Source organism: Macaca mulatta, chromosome 15 (genome assembly GCF_049350105.2).
Source record: "Macaca mulatta isolate MMU2019108-1 chromosome 15, T2T-MMU8v2.0, whole genome shotgun sequence".
Lineage (NCBI taxonomy): Eukaryota > Metazoa > Chordata > Mammalia > Primates > Cercopithecidae > Macaca > Macaca mulatta.
The window spans coordinates 78,296,314-78,315,968 of NC_133420.1; the positions used below are offsets into that span (position 1 = coordinate 78,296,314).

At 35.6% G+C, this 19,655-nt stretch overlaps 1 protein-coding gene across 4 annotated transcripts in view; it reads right to left on the bottom strand.

The window, feature by feature from the left end:
* FOCAD (focadhesin) overlaps window positions 1-19,655 on the bottom strand; it is a 314,136-nt gene that overhangs the window by 87,764 nt on the left and 206,717 nt on the right. The window lies entirely within an intron of this gene.

Here is a 19,655-nt window from a genome sequence, read left to right on the forward strand (position 1 = left end):
AAGCAAATAAAATCCTACAATAATAACAAGTTAAAATGTACATGTAATACAAATCTACCCTTGAAAATTAGGGGGAAACTCTAATTTCAAGGCCTCTTGCCAATGTCAGGAAACTAGGCATTGTCTAACAAATCCCCCTAGTAATTTTAAATAAAAATAAATATTGCTCATATCCTGGATTTCCAATATGACCATTCTGAAGTAATAAACTTATATTGCCAACAGAAATATCATGTTGTATAGAAACCACAGTGGTAAGAGCATGCAAATGAGTACTGCACACAGCAATTGTGCACACCACTAGATCAATGGCCTTTAATCAGTGTGGGTAAACAAGAGAAAAATTATATATGCCAACATGGAAACCCTGTTTCTCAATAGAAGCCCAGACAAAACATCTGGTTTTCATAGTCATTTCTGTTTCTACCTATTAGTACACGGCTCTCTTGCAACAAATCTTCCCAAGGTCTGCTTCTGTTAAAGAAAGATCAATCAAGAAAAACAGTCACAGTGCATCATATTTCAAGATTCCTGTAACACATCAAAAGTCAAACAACTAAAACTTTAGTCTGTGTCCTACAGACTAGAGAGAGAGAGAGAGAGAAAACAAATCTGTATGTAATTACACCAGAATCATGATAACTACTGTTTAAGGACATTTTATTGTATTATAAGGATTAATATTCTCCAGTGCCTTGTGACAGGGAAGATAAGAAGATAATAGTCTCTCTGAATACAGTTGGTTCCCACGGCCTCTAGTATGTTCTTTAATCCCAGTCTTAGCGAGGTCCTACTATATACAAGGTACTGTGGAAAGATGAGAAGATTATCTGTGTCTGCAGAGACTTTTCCACCAGTGAGAGACCCAGAAATGGACACAAATAGGAAGAATCCATGGGAATAAAGAAAACAAAGAGATTAATTCCGACTGCTATCTATTACTTCTAATGGCATTGCGGTTTTTAAAAAATTGATCTTATACAGTATGAAACAGATACTCAGCCATGAGATGAACTTAAAAGTAATTATAAAGACAGGACTTTTCCTGAATAAGTACTACAACGAGCAGGGTGAGGGGAGCCTTGTCAACAAGTCAACAAAAATCCTTGAAGGAATGAGTCCTCCAGCTCCTGCTTCTTCTCCTGTTATTCAGGTGGCAAACTACAACCTAGGTTCTATTTCCAGTTGGGGAGGCGTTGATCAGGTTTTGGCTCTGCTCTTTATCTCCAAAATGTGGGCAGTTTTCTTTAACTTTTTTCCTATCAGTTCTGTTCCCTTTTCATAAAATATAATAATTATCTTCAAGTCCTATTTTGACACCTGGATTTAACAGAAACAATACTCAATCACCACAACCAAAACGTTTCTCTCTTACTTTACAAGCTTAAAATATTTTTAAATTTTTGCCAAATAACCCACAGAATCATTGTACTACTGAGAATACCCTTAGCCTCAGCAAATTGGCAAAAGAGCAATTTGCGGGGAAGACAATGGTCTCACAATTGCTTTTTAAACTTGAGTTTTAAAAAGGAAAGGATTATGGAAAAAATGTAAATGAAAATGAGCATATCAAATGTTCAGCCTCTAAACATGAAAACATTCATGCCAGGAAACCTATTTAAAAGGAGGTTATAAACTCAAGGTTAAAGCTAATCCTCTTCCCGCTGCTTCAACCATAGCTGAAGGTGGGTACAGGAGCACAGTAGAATGCTTCAGCCTAGACGCCAGCCTGAACTCCCCATGTTTTATGGGATTATACCCTAGTTTTAGTGTTCTATGGAGTCAGCTGTGCACAAATCTCTTTAAAAATGCATTTTCTTGCTTTTGCTTTTTCTCTTAATGAAGAGAGACTTTAGAGAAACAGCTTGAAGAAAGTCATGCCCTTAAAGTGCCATTGTGTCACAAGCTAAAAGGACTCCCCTGACCATTTTTAACAAAAACATATTTTAGAATGCTATTTCAATTTAATATACTGTATAGTAATCCATATCACCTATATTTTAGGTTAATGTTACTAGGGTGAAAAATAAATTCAATTAGCATTTATAAAGTATGACAATTATGTCCAATTTGCTATACTTGTGAGAAGCCTTTGAAAAAAATCCAACCAACAAAATAAGTTCAAATCATGAAGTTGCAACCTAGTTATTCAGCAGATGATAAAGTAGGGTTCTCGATCACTGTATCACTCAGCTTTAATGAATGTGTGGAATTTTTTTTTATATATAAGTAACTACACATACTCTTGCAATGACAGCTATCTGATGGAGAATTGAGACGCACGGTCCTATGGCTTAGGGAAGAATAAAAGTCAAGTTTCAATGCGTAAGAGGCAGTGAGTTATAATGAAACATTACACATGTGCCCAAAGAAGAGACCACAATAGGAATATATACATGGGAGGGAAGAATGCTAATGAGGTGAGGGCAGGGATAGGAGCAGGTTATAGAGTTAAATAGGGTGGTTAGAGTAGATCTTGTAGAGAAGGTAAAGTATGGGCAAAAACTTGGAGGAGGTGAGGATGTAAAGACCAAAGTAAGTGCTAATGGGAATAAAAAATGGTTCAGCTGGTATGGAAAACACTTTAGTGGTTCCTCAGAAAGCTAAACATAGAAATACCATATGACTGAGCAATTCCACACCTAGGTATACACCCAAAACAACTGAAAACAGGTATTCAAACAAATCCATGTATATCAGTGTTCATAGCAGCACTTTCACAATAGCCAAAAGGTAGAAACAATCCAAATGTCCATCAATGGAAAACTAGAAGAATAAAATATGCAATATGTATATAATGAAATATTATTTGGTCATAAAAAGAATGAAGTACTGATACACTATGGCTGAACCTTGAAAACATTATGCCAAAGTGAAAGAAATCAGGCACAAATGGTTACGTGTTATATGATGTCACTTATATGAAATATCCAGAATAGGTAAAGCCATAGAGACAGAAGGTAGATTAGTAGCTGCCAGGGGGAGAGGGGAAGGGAGACAGGAAGAAAGGAGGAGGGAATAGAAAGTGGATGCTTCATGGGGACATGGTCTCATTTGGAAGAGATGAAATGTTTCGGAACTAACATTTCCAAATAGAGGTGATAGTTGTACAACATTGTATATGTACTAAATGCCAGTGAATTGCACACTTTAAAATGGTTTGTTTTATGTTATGTGAATGACACCTCAATTTAAAGATAATGGCAAGGCAAAGGTCCTGGGCAAGCACACAACTGACCTGTTTGAGAAAGAGAAAAGAGGCCAGTCTAAATACAATAGACAAAATGAGCAAAACACAGAGTAGAAAGAGAAAAAGTTCGTGAATTAATGGGGACCCAGAGAATTCAGGGCCTTCTAGGGCACTGTTCAGGACTTGCTTTTATTCTTACTGAGGAGAGGACCATTATAAGTTTTTGAGAAAAAGAATTACATGATCTAATTTATATTGTAAAAGGACAATGCTGACTGCTCTGTTGAAAATAGACTAAAGATAGCAAAGGTCAACACAAGAAAACCTACTCAGAGGCCACATCAACAATCCAGGAAAGAGATAAAGGCAGCTCAGAAAGAGCTTTATCAGTAACACAGAAGAATGATGATTTTCAAACATTTAACTATGTAATTCTTCTACCCTATCCCAAATTCAATATAAAGTAAAATGCCAATATATAAGACAAAAAGCTGAAGCAAAATTTGTCCCGATGAAGTGAGGATAGGCTAGGACCTGGAGTTCAGTCCTCTTAGTCATTTGAGGTTGTCAGGAGATGGAGGTGGTTAAAGGGGCTGACTACAAAGGAGCATGGGGAAATGTTTGAGGGTGGTAGAACTACTCTCATCTTGACCATAGTGCTGGTTGGAGGAATGTGTGCACTTACCAAAAATCATAGAACTAGACAGTAAAATGGGAGAACTCTAGTGTATTCATATTATACCCAAATAAATATAGAATTTAAAATACCTAGTTTAAAAAAATCACAAGTTTTAGAACACGTACTTCTCAAACTTTCACCTCTCACCATCTATTAGACTTTGCACCCTTCTTTGTCATCATCATTCAAAATCCACCCTTCCTCTTATCTTTCCTGTTCCCGTCAAATATTATCTATCGATGTTCCAGTTACCCAGGTTTGAAATTTCTGATTTATCTTGGGAGTCTCCCTTGCCTTGAGACTCAATTCTTGAGTCCACTTCTGAAACACTTAATATATATGTCCCAACTTTTTCCTTTATTTGGTTTAGTCCTATCTGATTCCTGCCTAGATTAACATGATCTAGTAACTGATCTCTTAACAGCTTAAAACCTTTCTTTGTCCTAACACATCCCCAATGGTGCTGCTCTTACTACTAATACATTAACTCAGAACTTTCCAAAACCTCTGATGGCTCATTAAAGAATAAAGTCCAAACTCTTTTGTATAATGTTCAAAGTCTTTTAGAATTACTTGAAGAAATAACTGCTGGCCAAGACCTTCAACCAATTTCTCCACCTGAAGTCTTGCTCCTCTCTTTTACAAAACCTATATTCTGGCTGCATTGAATTATGAACCAGTCCCCAAGCTTGTCTTATACTTTACAGGATCTTTGCACTCACTGCTTCCTCTGCCTTGAATGACCCATTTTCCTCTCGTTTCTACTTACCAAAATAATTTTTCTCATCTCCATATTTCCAGTACATATGTGCCTCTCCCACAACACTCCACAGATTCTGTCTTTAGATCTTAATCTCATGCAATCCTAAGGAGCAGAGGTCATGTTCTATTCATGCTGGAATCCCTCCCATGGTACCCATAACAGTGTCTCGCACATAAGTGTTCAATTAAGTACCTGCTGAGTTTAACAGAATTAAATACATAGCATTCTCTTTAAGACAAATTCTTGTTATGTGAAAATCATACTATCACAAGCAAGTGTTTGCAGAAAATTATGGTGTTCAAGTTTTAATCATTCTGGAAACACAACATTTAAAACTTATTTTAAATAGACACAGAGTTGTTGAGAAGCTAGTTTTTTGAGATTTTACAAAAGCAAGTCTAAAATGTTCTAGCCAGGAAAGGTTTAATTCCAGATGAAAACATATTGAATGACATGGTAAAATTTTAAAGCAGATATTATAATTTTTATATATTGAAATTCTGTAAACTTTTAAATCTGTATGATGTAAGCTTTAATTAAGTATACTTGAAATACTATCACAACAGGAAATGTTCTGCTTAGACACATAATTCGCAATTGTAGGGGAATGATGGGAGAGAAAATGAAAAGGTAATCATGTTTCCTCATACATGTTTTACTACAAGGGACTACATATCCATCTAATTAGTTAATTTACAGTTCAGAATACTTTTTCCAAAAATTTGGTATTGCATTCCGCCTCTTGAGTGATCTTAACGAATATGATTATTCCATCTACAAGAAAATACCCATTATAAGAGCCCTTCATTAAATACTATAAATCAGGTAACAAACTTCGATGGCGTTCTTTGATTGTCAAACCAGAATGGGATTGGAAGAGTAGCATGTAAAAACTGACAAGTAAACTAAGTATTTGCTATTAATTTTAAAACCCCAATCTTATAAAGGCATTTTTCATGCTTGCCATATGTAAACATTATTATCAAAATAAAAGTATTTAACTTCAACTGCTACACAGACACACAGATGAATACTGAACCACCACATTTAGCTTTATGACACACACACACACACACACACACACACACACACACACACACACACACAGTTTCCACATTCCCAGAAGAAAAACCAGTTGCAACTGGTATTAGAGACCCCAAAAGCCACTCAATATCCCATTATTTATATACAAGAAATAACGGGCTTCAGTATTCCATCGATAGTAATCTTGTTGGGACAAAATTACTGTTAGACCTGTTCCTCTCACAGATAGTGATGAGAAGAGAAGGGAGGACACTTTTTAAAGTAAAATGACAATCATCTCTTTCCAGGTGTTTTCTGGAAATTTAATATTCTCTCCCCAACGTTTCCTCCTTCCTTCCCTCTCTCCCTCCTTCTCTCCTACCTCTCCACTGTTTCCAATCAGGATAACATTAGCTTGAAAGCTGACAATTCAGTCACATCTCAAGTAACCATTTATTCTGTTATTTAATAGAAGGGGAGAAACCCAGTTACCATAACAACTCACATCCACATGGTAATTATGGAGTATCTAAAATATAGCAAACCATACTTTTCACAGTGTTTTCTAGGGCGAATGTGTAAGAAGCACAGATACCACTTCTCCCCACTATTATTCACAATGTTCATCTAATTGTTTCATATTGCACAGATGCTAACATTATTCCTTGTACTTCATACCAAATATGTTTTTTAAAATAAAGACGACACTGAAAGAAAAAGGCAAATACACTTCTTATATTTTAAATGATTGGTTACAGCATATGTACTTTTCTAGGGAAAAATTTAAAGGAGGCAGGAAAACAAAATTAATTTATTAGGTAAAAAGAATCAAATGATTATCACTTGAAAAAAAGAAGAAAGAATGTAGAACTAAAGCTTTTATTTACAATACAGCTGCCAATAGGTCTGAAAAAGTTTTCTCTGAAATAAAAATGAAGAGAGAACTCATTACCTAATGCTGAGGCAGAAATATGGTTGGGTAGCAGCAGCAGAAACAGGCAAATTTGCATGTGCACAAGAATGGAGAAAATAATGAAGCCAGATTGCCATTCTCATCCAGGGACAAATCAGCATCAGCCAATTTAGGTGAGAGTGTCATGTCAGAGTTAGAAACGCCAAGGATAACAAGACTGGCAGCAAATTTCAGGGAAGAAAACTGTCATTCACCTTCAGCTTCCTCTGCAACAGGAGCCAAGTTAACCTCAGGATGAGAAGTAGGTATACATCAGAACAAAAGAGGATAGCCACTTGAGCTTGGAGAAGCCCTAGCTGATCTGAAATGACCACCGCTTGTCCCCTGTAAAAAGGAGCAAAGAGAGAGGCCACTTCAGTTTTAGAGAAGCCTAAACAAGATTGTCATTCTGCAGAACCGCTCCTGGTGTGTCAGGCCAACCCCAAATCAAACCTGGATCTATGATTCTTCTAAAAGTAACATGGGAGAATTTCACTTTAAGAAAAGACAAAGAAAAAAATCCAAAAGTTTTTAAAAATAAGAGGATATAATACTTTCCAAGGAAATTTATCACAGATTACATTAAACAGCTAGCTCTCCATAGCACTGAAAATTACTTAGTTTAGCAACCATGTAGTTAAAGAAGTATCAACAATTAACACAAATCAAAATACACTTCAAAATACGGAAAGCGAAGGTTTCTAGTCCAGCCTGTAAGGAAGTTGGAAGTCACTACTCCATCTTAACAACAACTAAAAAGCTAAACAAACTATAAAACCAACAACTGTTATGAGATCTGTAAAAGAAAATGAGGTCACAGAGCAAAGTGCTGCTCTCAAAGTTGGAGAGACAGACAGGCAGCTACAGAGACAATCACAGCTTACCAAAGTAGAAACCCACAGACAGAAACCACCATAGTAACCAGTGCTGGGGCAGAAAAACCTGAATGATAGTTGATGAATGGCTAGAGGCTAAGAATGGACAAGATTGAGAATTTAAAACTCTAGGTGGACCCAGTCATAGGGAGGGTTTTAGCTCCAGAAGCTCTATGAGTTTTAGCTCTATGAGTTTTAGCTCCAGAAGCTCAATCAGTTCTCATAGTGAATATCAGAAAAAAAACTCACCTTGTGATCACAGCAGGGGGAGGGGAAAAACATTTTGAAATATAACAGCATTCTATTCTTAACAAGGTCTGCCACCAGAAAAAAGAAACTATACAACAGAGCCTAACCTAATAGTTTTATCAGCACCTAACCAGCCTGGAGGAAAGAAATACCCATCTCCAAGATCCTGTAGCCTTCTAAGTGGGTGAAGGGAAATAGACAACTCTAGCCCATTCCAGCCATCCTATCCCACTTAAGGAAGTGAAAAAGAGAAAAAAATCCAAATCCTGGGAAACACTTGTGAAAGTTCTAGGCTCACTATGAGATTGAGACCTAATTATAGGGTTACGGAATGACTCTACTCCTCGACCACCTTACCGCTACATTACTAAAGACCTATTTACTTTATTTCATTTTACCTAATATGTATGTCTGGTTATCAAGAGACAACTACAAGGAAGACTAAAAGGTAAAATACATAGTTTAAAGAGACAGAGCAACTATCAGAACCAAGTAAGGATATGGCAGGGATGCTGGAATTAATTAACAGACTCTGAATTAAAAATAACCGTGATTAATGTGGTAAAGGCCATAACAGATAATAGAGACAATATGCAAGAACAAATGAACAATGTAAGCAGAAAGATAGAAAAATCAAAGATTCCCCTGCAAAAAATAAATGCTAGAGATGAAAAGCATGGTAACAGAAATGAAGAATGCTTTTAATGCGCTTATTAACAGACTGGACACAACTGAGGAGAGAATCTCTGATATTGAGGATATCTCAATGGAAACCTCTAAAACTAAAAAGTGAAGAGGAAAAAGAATGAAACAAAGAAAACAGAATATCTAAGAACTGTGGAACAACTACAAAAGTTATAACATACACATAATAGGAATTCCAGACAAATAAGGGAGAAAAAAATTGAAGAAATATTTGAAATCATCTTGAGATTTTCCCAAATTAATGTCAGACATCAAAGCTCAGTTATAGGAGGCTCAGACAACACCAAGTAGGATAAATGCCAAAAACCTATAGGTATGTGGATATTGCATTTAAACTACATAAAAGCAATGATTTTTTTAAATTCTGAAAAAAGCCAGAAGGAAACATACCTTACCTATAGAGAAGCAAAGATAAGTTTTATATCCACCTTTCTACCAGAAAACATGCAAGCAAGAAGAGAAGAGAGTGAAATAAAGTGCTGAGAGAGCAAAACGACCAACCTAGGATTCTGTACCCCAGAAAATGATCCTTCAAAAATAAAGAAGAAATAAAGCCTTGCTCAGACAAGCAAAAATTGAGAAAATTTATTACCCGTACATTTCCCTTGCAGGAAATGTTTAAAGTTTTTTTAGGTAGTAAGCACATTATAGAGATCAGAAGCTCAGATCTAGATAAAGAAAGGAAGGCATCAGAGGAGGGATAAGTGAACATGAAATAAAAGCTTTTATTTTCCTATTCTTAATTAATCTAACAGATAACAGCTTGTTAAAAAATAATAATAGTAGTCATGTATATGATCACATATGCTTATGTATAAGTGAAATGAATGATAGCAATGATACAAGGAATGAGAGGCAAAATTAGGATTATTTGTTATTATAAAGTATTTACACCACCTGTGAAGTGGTATAGTGTTGTTTGCAAGTAGACATAGATTAGTTGTAAATATATATTGCATACTGTATGGCAACCACTTAAAAAGTAAAAAGAGAAACATAACTGATATGCTAACAAAAGATTAAAAAATCATACAAAATGTTCAATTGAAACCAAAGGGACAAAAAGAGAATACAAAAGCAGAACAAAGAAAATGAGCAACAAACAAAAAAAGTAACAAATATAGAAGATATTAATCAAAATATATCAATAATCATTTTGGAAGCAAATTAAGATTGTCAAAGTAGATAAAAAACTGAGACCCAACTACATGTTGTCTACAAGAAATCTACTTTAATGTAAAGACACATACAGATAAAATGTAAATGGACAGAAAAAGACACTATGCTAATATTAATCAAAAGAAAGCAGGAGGACCTATATTAATTTATGACAGAGAAGACCTGACAACAAGGAAAGCTGTCAAAAATAAAGAGGGACATTACATACTAAATGGATCAATTCTCCAAGAAGACATAACAATCCTTAGAGTGTATGCTCCTATTAATGAAGCATCAAAAGATATAAGGCAAAACCTGATAGAATCCCAAGAAGAAATAGATTAATCCACTCATATAGCTGGAGACTTCAGGAGACTTCAACACTTCTCTATCAGAAATGGACAGATCCAACAAGCAGAAAACCAGTAAGGACATAGTTGAACGCAAAAACACCATCAATCAACTGGATATAATTGACATCTACAGGCTATTTCATGCAATGACAGCAGAACACACATTCTTCTCAAGCTCACATGTAACATTCACCAATATTGACCACATTCTGAACCATAAAACACACCTTAACAAATTTAAAAGAACCATAACACACACCTTAACAAATTTAACAAATTTAGAAATTAACATGAGCAGTGAAAGATGGGATATCACTACAGACTCTCTGGAGACTGAAAGAATAATAAGGAAAGAATATATATAACTCTATGCCCACAAATTTGATAATCTAGATGTAATGGGCCAATTCCCTGAAAGACACGATCTGCTAAAACTCACATGAAAAACAGATATATTATTTGAATAGGCCTGTATCTATTAAAGAAGTTGAATTGACAATTAATAACCTTCCAACACAGAAAGCACCAGTCCTAGATGTGTTCACTGGTGAACTGTATCAAACATTTAAGGAGGATATCACGCCAATTCCAAACAGTCTCTTTCAGAAGGCAGAAGCAGAGAAAACACTTCCTAACTCATTATATGAGGTCAGCATTACCCTAAAACTAAAACCAGACAAATGTATTAACAAGAATAGAAAATCTCACAGCAATATCTCTCACGAACATAAATGTAAAAGGCCTCAACAAAATATATGCAAATTAAATCTAACAATGTAAAAAAGAATTATACACCACAACCAAATGGATTTGAGGTACACAAGACTAAATCAATATTAGAAAATCAATTAATGTTTATTCCAGCATATCAACAGGGTAAAGAAGAAAAATCACATAATCGTATCAATACATGCAGAAAAAGCATTTGACAAAATCCAACAGTTTTTCATGATAAAAACTCTCAGTAAACTAGAAATAAAGAACTTCCTCAACTTGATAAGAATATCTACAAAACACCCACAGCTAACATCACAATTTTGAGAAACTACAAGCATTCCCACTAAGATCAGGAGTAAGACAAGGATGTCCTCTCTCACCATTCTTTTTCAACATCATACCTGGAAATCCTTTCTACTGATATAAGACAAAGAGAAAGTAAAATGTATGCTGAAGAGAAGAAAGAAACAAAATTGTCTTTGCTTGCAGATGACATGAGTATCTATATAGAAAATCTGAAAAAGTTGACAAAAAACTCCTGGAACCCATAAGCACTTATAGCAAAATTGCAAGACACAAGGTTACAATACAAAAATCAATTGCTTTCCTATATGACAGCAATGAAAAAATAGAAGTTGAAATTAAAAACACAATAGCATTTGCATTAACACCTCCAGAAATAAAATACTTAGGTGTAAACCTACATACATACACACACACACACACACACAGAGACATATAAATGTGTGAGTATATATAATACCTATAGGAGAAAATTACAAAATTCTAATGAAAGAAATCAATAATGAATGAAATAAATAGAGAAATATTCCAGGTTCATGGATTGGAAAGCTCAATATTGTCAGGCTGTCAGTTCTTCCTAACTTCAATTCTCAAAATCTCAACACAGTCCCACTCAAAATCTCACCAAGTTACTTCCTGGATAACAAACTGATTCAAACGTTCATATGAAGGGACAAAGGACAAAGAAGAGCCAACACAATATTGAAGAAGAACAAAGTTGGAGGACTGACATACCTAACTCCAAGACTTACTACAGAGCTACAGTAATCAAGAAAGCATGGTATGAACCAATGACTAGAGAAATAGATCTAAGAAACAGAATAGAAAGTCTAGAAACAGATGTATTTAAATATAGTCCGTTAATATTTGAGAATAAGTCAGAGTAAAGCAATGGAGAAAGGATAATCTTCTCAACAAATGATACTTAAACAACCAGATATCTTGAGGCAAGAAAAAAAAAAAAAGAATCTAGACCCTGACTTTACACTCTTCATAAATATTAACTCGAAATAGATTATAGATATCAATGTAAAGCACAGTACTGTGAAGTTACTAGAAGATAACACAGGATAATATCTATAATGTTAGGCTTGATGACAGCTTTTCAGAAACAATATCAAAGGCACTATGTGTTAAATAAACAATGGATATGCTGGACTTCATTAAAATAAAAATCTTCTGATCTACAAAAGGCACTGTCAAGAGAATAGATAAGCCATAGTCTGTAAGAAAATATTTGCAAAAGACAGATCTGATAAAGGACTATTATCCAAAATATACAAAAAAATCTTAACACATATCAGGGATATGCTAATGAAAAAACAATGAAATGTCACTACACACCAATTAGAATGGCCAAAATCCAGACCACAACACCAACTGCTGACAAAGCTTTGGAGCAACAGGAAGGAGATGCAAAATGCTATAGCCACTTTGGAAGATGCTTTGGCCATTTTTTACAAAACCAATACAGTCTAGCAAGTGTGCTCCTTGGCATTTACCCAAGAGTTGAAAATCATCTCCACACAAAATTCTGCACAAAGATGTTTAAAGTAGTTTTATACATATTGGCTAAAACTTGGAAGCAACCAAGATATCCTTCTGTAGGTAAGTGGACAAATCAACTGTAGTATATCTAGACCATGGATTTTTATTCAATACTAAAAAGAAGTCAGCTATCAAGCAATGAAAATACATGAAGAAAACAAATGCCTAATACTAAGTGAAATCAGCCAGTCTGGAAGATCTGCATACCGTATGATTCCAACTACTTGACATTATGGAAAAGGCAAAACTATAGAGACAGTAAAAAGATCAGTGGTCACCTGGAGTTAAGGAGAAGGAAGGGATGAATAGGAGATTACAGAAGGGTTTTAGAAAGTAAAACTACCGTGTATAATACTAAAATGATTATATGATTATATGCATGCCACTATGCATTTGTTCAAACCCACAGAATGTTTAACACCAAGAATAAACCCTAATATAAACTATAGGCTTTGGGTAATGTGTCAATGTAGGTTCATCATTTGTAACAAATATACCACTCTGGTGGGGGATAATGGGAAGATGAGTGGTAGGCATGAGGGCAGAATGAGCAGGGAGTTACATGAGAACGCTCCATACACTGCTCTCAATTTTGCTGTGAACCTAAAACTGCTCTAAAATACAAAGTATATTTTTAGAAATGAGGACAGAGCACTTCTAAATTCAAAATAAAGTTCTTTTAGCCATTGATTCACTTGCTCACTCACTCTCATGTAGTTGTAGCCATTGTGAAGGGTATAGAATATCCTGTAAGGACATGGATTCTTTAGGGGCTGTTATTAATAGAAATGAATAACAAAACACACAGTATATAAGGGCTTATTTACATGCCAGTAAGATCCTATTTCTTAGTAAGACCACCACAATCATTAGATTTACCACTAATAGTAGCATTTCTGGAAAAAGAAAACTATCCCACTACATGTACATAGGAAGTACAGGAACACCTCAGACAGGTTTGGTCCCAGACAAATGCATTAAAGCTAATAATCCAATAAAGAGAGTCATACAATATTTTTGTTTCCTAGTGGATATAAAAGTTATGCTTACACTATACTATATTATGTAATAGCATTACATCTTTAAAAAAACAATGTACATATCTTAGTTTTAAAATAATTTGTTACTGCTGGGCATGGTGGCATGTACCTGTAGTCCTAGCTACTCAAGAGACTGAGATGGAAGGATCCCTTGGGCCCAGGAGTTGGAAGCTGTAGTGTTCTGTAACTGCACCTGTGGATAGTCACCGCACTCCAGCCTGGGCAACATAGTGAGGTCCCATCATTTAAAAAAATTTTTTTAAATATTCGACTGATAAAAAAATGTAAATAATTATATAAATCTTTGACAAGTCCTAATCTTTTTGTGGGTGGAAGGTCTTGCCTGGATGTTGATGGCTGCTGACTGATTAGGGTGGCTGATGAATGTTAGGGTGGCTGAGTCAATTTCTTAAGATAACAATGAAGTTTACTCCATTGCTTAATGTTTCCTTTCACAAAAGATTTCTCTGAAGCATGCAATGCTGTTTGATAGCTTTATCCATAGAACTTCTCTCTAAAGTGGAATCAATCCTCTCAAACCCTGATACTGCATTATCAGCTAAGTTTATGTAATATTGTAAATGCTGTGTTGTCAATTCAACAATGTTCACAGCATCTTCACCAGGAGTAGATTCCATCTCAAGAAACCACTCTGTTCATCCATAAGAAGCAACTCCTCATGATTGTAGCAGTTCAGTCACATCCTCAGGCTCTACTTCTAATTCTACTTCTCTTGGTACCCTTCCCACATCTGCAGTGACTTCCTCCACTGAAATCTTGAACTCCTCAAAGTCATCCAAGAGGGCTGGAATCAATTTCTTCTAAATACTGGTTAACATTGATATCTTGACCTCTTCATATAAATCATGGATGTTCTTAATGACATCTACACAGTGAATCCTTTCCAAAAGGTTTTCAATTTATTTTTCCCAGATCCAACAGAGGAATCACTATCTATGCCAGCTATAGCCTTACAAAATGTATTTCTTAAATAAGACTTGAAAGTCAGAAATACTCCTTGATCCATGGGCTGCGGAAGGGATGTTGTGTTGGCAGTCATAACAACAACATCCATCACCTTGTACACCTCCATCAGACCTATTGGGTGACTAGGTGCATTGTCAATTAGCAGTAATACTTTGAAAGGAATCTTTTTTTTTTCTAAGCAGTAGTTCTCAATGGTGGGATTAAAACATTCAGTAAACCATGTATAAACAGATATGCTGTCATCCAGGCCTTGTCCCATCTCTAGCACACAGATCTAAGAGATTCAGTGTAATTCTTTAGAGCACGAGGATTTTCAGAATTGTAAGTAAAGTTGAACTGGCTTCAACTTAAGTCATCAGCTGAATTAGACCCTAACAAGACAGCCAGCCTTTCCTTTGAAGCCAGGCACTGACTTCCCTTCAGTTATAAAGTTCCTACAAGGCATCTTCTTGCAATAGATAGCTCTTCCATCTGCATTGAAAATGTGTTGGTTAGTGTAGCCATCTTCATCAATGATCTTAGCTAGATCTTCTGGATAACTTGCTGCAGCTTCTACGTCAGCACTTGCTGCTTCACCTTGCCCTTTTGTGTTAGGAAAATCGCTTCTTTCCTTACACCACATGAACCCCAACCTCTGCTACCTTCAAACTTTTCTTCTGCAGTTTCCTCACCTCTCTTAGCCTTCACAGAATTAAAGAGTGTTCCAGTCTTCCTCTAGATTAGGCTTTGGCTTAAGGGAATGTTATGGCTGGTTTGTTCTCTTATCCAGACCACTAAAATTTTCTCTAAATCAGCAATAAGGCTGTTTTGCTTTCTTATCACTCGTGTTAGCACTTTTAATTTCCCTCAAGAACTTTTTCTTTGCATTTAAAATTGGCTATTTGGTGCAAGAAGTCTAGCTTTCAGCCTATCTCAGCTTTCAATATGCCTTCCTCACTAATCTTAATCATTTCTAGCTTTTGATTTCAAGTGACAGATACGTAACTCTTCCTTTCATTTGAACAATTAGAGGCCATTTTAAGAGTTATTAATTGGCCTAATTTCGATATTGTTGTGTGTCAGGGAATAGGGAGGCCCAATTGGGGGGACATCTGGTTGGTGAAGAAATAAAAAAGCACACAACATTTATTAAGTTCATTGTGCTATGTGGGCATGGTTTGTTATACCTCAAAACAATTACAATCATAACTTCAAAGATCATTAATCATAGATCATCACAACAGATACGATAATAAAAAAGAAATATTTCACATAGAAAAAATCAATTTGATGATTATAAACTAGCAATAAGCAGTAAATTAAAATAAAAAGTCTAATTTGAATAGCATCAAAATACTTAGGTATATGTAATACTTACAAAATATGTCCAAGATTTATAATACAAAAAAAACCATAAATAGACAATTATACCTTGTTCATGGGTCTAGATACTCTATTACCAAGATGTAAGTCCTTTCCCAAGTTGACCTACAAATTCAATGCATTTACCATTGAAATCAGCAAACTTTTTTGTGGTTTCTTAAAACTGGTTTAAAATTTATATAGAAAAGCAAGAGACCTAGCATAGTCAGAACTTTTTTTGAAAGATGAAACAAAGTTGGAAGACTCATACTACTTGATTTCAAGACATTATAAAGTGAAAGTTATTCAGGTATGTCATTGTTGTGAAAGCACAAACCTACAGATGTCAGTGGAACAAAACTGAATACAAAAATAGACCCACACATATATGAGCAAATGATTTTTGCAGAAGTGCCTAGGTAATTCAGTGAATAAAAGATGGTATTTTCAACAAATAACTCATACATTATACAAAAATTAACTCAAATGGACCTAAGCTAAAAAGTAAACCTTAAAATGTGAGACTTCTGTAAGAAAACACAGAAGGAGATCTATTAGCTGAAAGATGGATAAATTAAATGTGGTATATCCATGCAGAGAAGCATTATTCTCACACAAAAAAGAATGAAGTACTAATACGTGCTACAACATGGAAAAACCCTGAAAACATTATACTAAGTGAAAGAAGCCAGACATTAAAAACCATGTATTGTATGATTATACTTATATGAAATGTCCAGAATAGGCAAATCTGTAGAGGCAGAAAGTAGATCAGTGGCTGGTGAAAGCTAAAGACAAGGGAAAATGAGGAGTGACTACTAATGGGTACACAGTTTCTTTTCTGGGTAATGAAATTGTTCTAAAATTGTTTGTGGGAATGGTTATACAACTCTGTGGATACACTGAAAACCACTGAGTTGCACACTTTAAATAAGTAAATTTTATGGTTTATGTGTTACACCTTATAGCAGTCCAATTTCACGCTGCTGATAAAGACATATCCAAGGCTGGGTAATTTACACAAGAAACAGGTTTAATAAGCTTACAGTTCTGTACAGCTGCAGAGGCCTCAAAATCATGGCAGAAAGCAAGGAGGAGCGAGTCACGTCTTACATAGATGGCAGTAGGGAAACAGAGAGCTTTTGCAGGGAAACTCACATTTTTAAAATCATCAGATCTCATGAGACTCATTCACTATCATGAGAACAGTGCAGGAAAGACCCGTCCCCATAGTTCAATCACCTCCCACTGGGTTCCTCCCACAGCATGTAGGTGTTACAATTCAAGATGAGGTTTGGAGGGGGACATAGCCAAACCATATCATAGCTCAATTTCTAAAAAGAATTTAAAAGAATAAAAATAAAACACAGGAAAAAAGAAAATGAAAAATTTTTGTCATCTCAGATTAAACAAAAAGCAAGAACCATTTTGTAAAATTTGGTAAGTTGAAATTCTTCAAAATGAAAAGTCCACTCTTCAAAATACATTATAAAACAATAAAAACTGGGTGCAGTGGCTCATGGCTGTAATCCCAGCACTTTGGGAGGCCAAGGCAGGTGGATCATGAAGTCAGGAGTCTGAGACCAGGCTGACCAACATGGTGAAATCCCATCTCTACTAAAAATACAAAAATCAGCCGGGTGTGGTGGCGCACACCTGTAATCCCAGCTACTCAGGAGACTGAGGTGGGAGAATCACTTGAGCCCGGGAGGCGGAGGTTGCAGTGAGCCGAGACTGCACCACTGCACTCCAGCCTGGGCAACACAGTGAGACTCCATCTCAAAAAAAAAAAAAAAAAAAAAAAGAAAGAAAGAAAAGAAAGAAAGAAAAAAGAAAATGAAAAGACATGTAACAGACTAAGTAAAAACAAAGTTAATATCCGGAATATATAAAGAACACTCTTTTGAAAACAAAAGCCCCAATTTTAAAAATGGGCAAAAGATCAGAGCAAACATTTCAGGAAGAAAAGAGATACAAAATAAACACATGAAAAGATGCTTCAACATCATTAGTCATTAAGGAAACACAAATTAAAACCACAAAGGGAAACTAATACTACTCATCTACAAGAATGGCTAAATTTTTTTAATTGACTATATCAAGCACTGACAAGAAGGCAGAGCAACTGAAACTCTCATACCTTGCAGATGGGCATGCAAAATGAGATAGCCACTAGGAAAACAGTTTGATAGTTTCCTACAAAGTTATATATGAATTTACCACATGACGTTGCAATCTCACTCCTAGGTATTTGTTTACTGAAAAAAAAAAACAGAAAAATGAATGTTCACACATAGATCTGTATGAGAATGTTTATAGAAACTTTAGTCTTAATCATTGAAAACCGAGAAAAAACCCAAAGGTCCAACTGGTGAATTAATAAACAAACTGCAATTCTCAAGAAATACTTGGAAATATAGCTGGGCATGGTGGCTTACGCCTGTAATCCCAGCACTTTGGGAGGCCGAGGCAGGTGGATCACCTGAGGTCAGAACTTTGAGATCAGCCCGGCCAACATGGTGAAACTCCATCTCTACTTAAAATACAAAAATTAGCTGGACGTGGTGGCGCATGCCTGTAATCCCAGCTACTTGGGAGGCTAAGGCAGGAGATTCCCTTGAACCCAGGAGGCAGAGGTTGCACTGAGCTGAGATTGTGCCACTGCATTCCAGCCTGGAGAGCAGAGCGAGATTCCATCTCAAAAAAAAAAAAAAAGAGGAAAGAAAGAAGAAATATTTGGAAATAAAAAAGACTCAGGATAAAGTAAAGGGAGGACCAAAAGCAGAATTTGAAGAAATTTCATCTGGAAAAATACCAAATTGATTGCAACAAAAGAAAGAGGACATGCAAGGAGACGATTTAAGAGAGATTTGAGTAATCTTGGAAAGATCCAAATGTATTTTTAGAATGTTCTCTGATTAACCTGGGAGAGAAGAAGGACCATGGAGCCTCATTGTCTGGGTTCAATTTCCAGGCTCCTCTACTTGCTAGCTCTGTGACCTTGACACGTAACAGCACCTACCTCACAGTGTTGAAAGTACCTAAATCGATTATTAGCTGTGATTATTGCAATCATTTTTATTAACAAGCTCTGAAAGTTCATATGATTTCTTATCATATAGTTTGAGAAACTTCATGGGTCCCCCAGCCTTTATGTTTTAAGCAAATGAACTAGATATACTAAGCAGAATATGGAATCCAGTCTAAAATCCGACTATAGATTTGGCAGAATTCTGTCCAATATGCCTAATTGATCCCTAAAACAATGATGTTATTTTCTTTTCCCTTTGAAATTTTCTAGACTCTCTGCAGCACAAGCAATAAGTGTCTTAACCCAAAGATTTTCTGTGCTTACATCTTGGACACATCTTATAACTTCTGATGCCACTGCCAAAAGTTATCAGATGTCTTCTGCTGTCCCCTGCATTAATGCTTTTTCTTGTTTCTGTTCTGATGGTGACTTTTTACTATAAATCAGCTGTTAACTAAGACTTTAGACTTCAGTTTTCCTTCAAACGTCTAAGTGCACGCTTAAAATACAAAAAAGTACCAAGTTTCTCCCTTCTTTATGCCAACTAATGAGATGCCAGGGACAAACGAACATAGAAATCACGTATGTCTGAAATTAAACCTTCCTAGAGAAACGTTGCTCTTCCCAGATCCTTCTTCTCTTTGTAGTTGAATGAAAACACTACATTAGGCAAAAAAAAAAAAAAAGCTTCTGAAACAAGTATTTACACAATTTTAATTCTAACTAAATATGTGAAAGGAA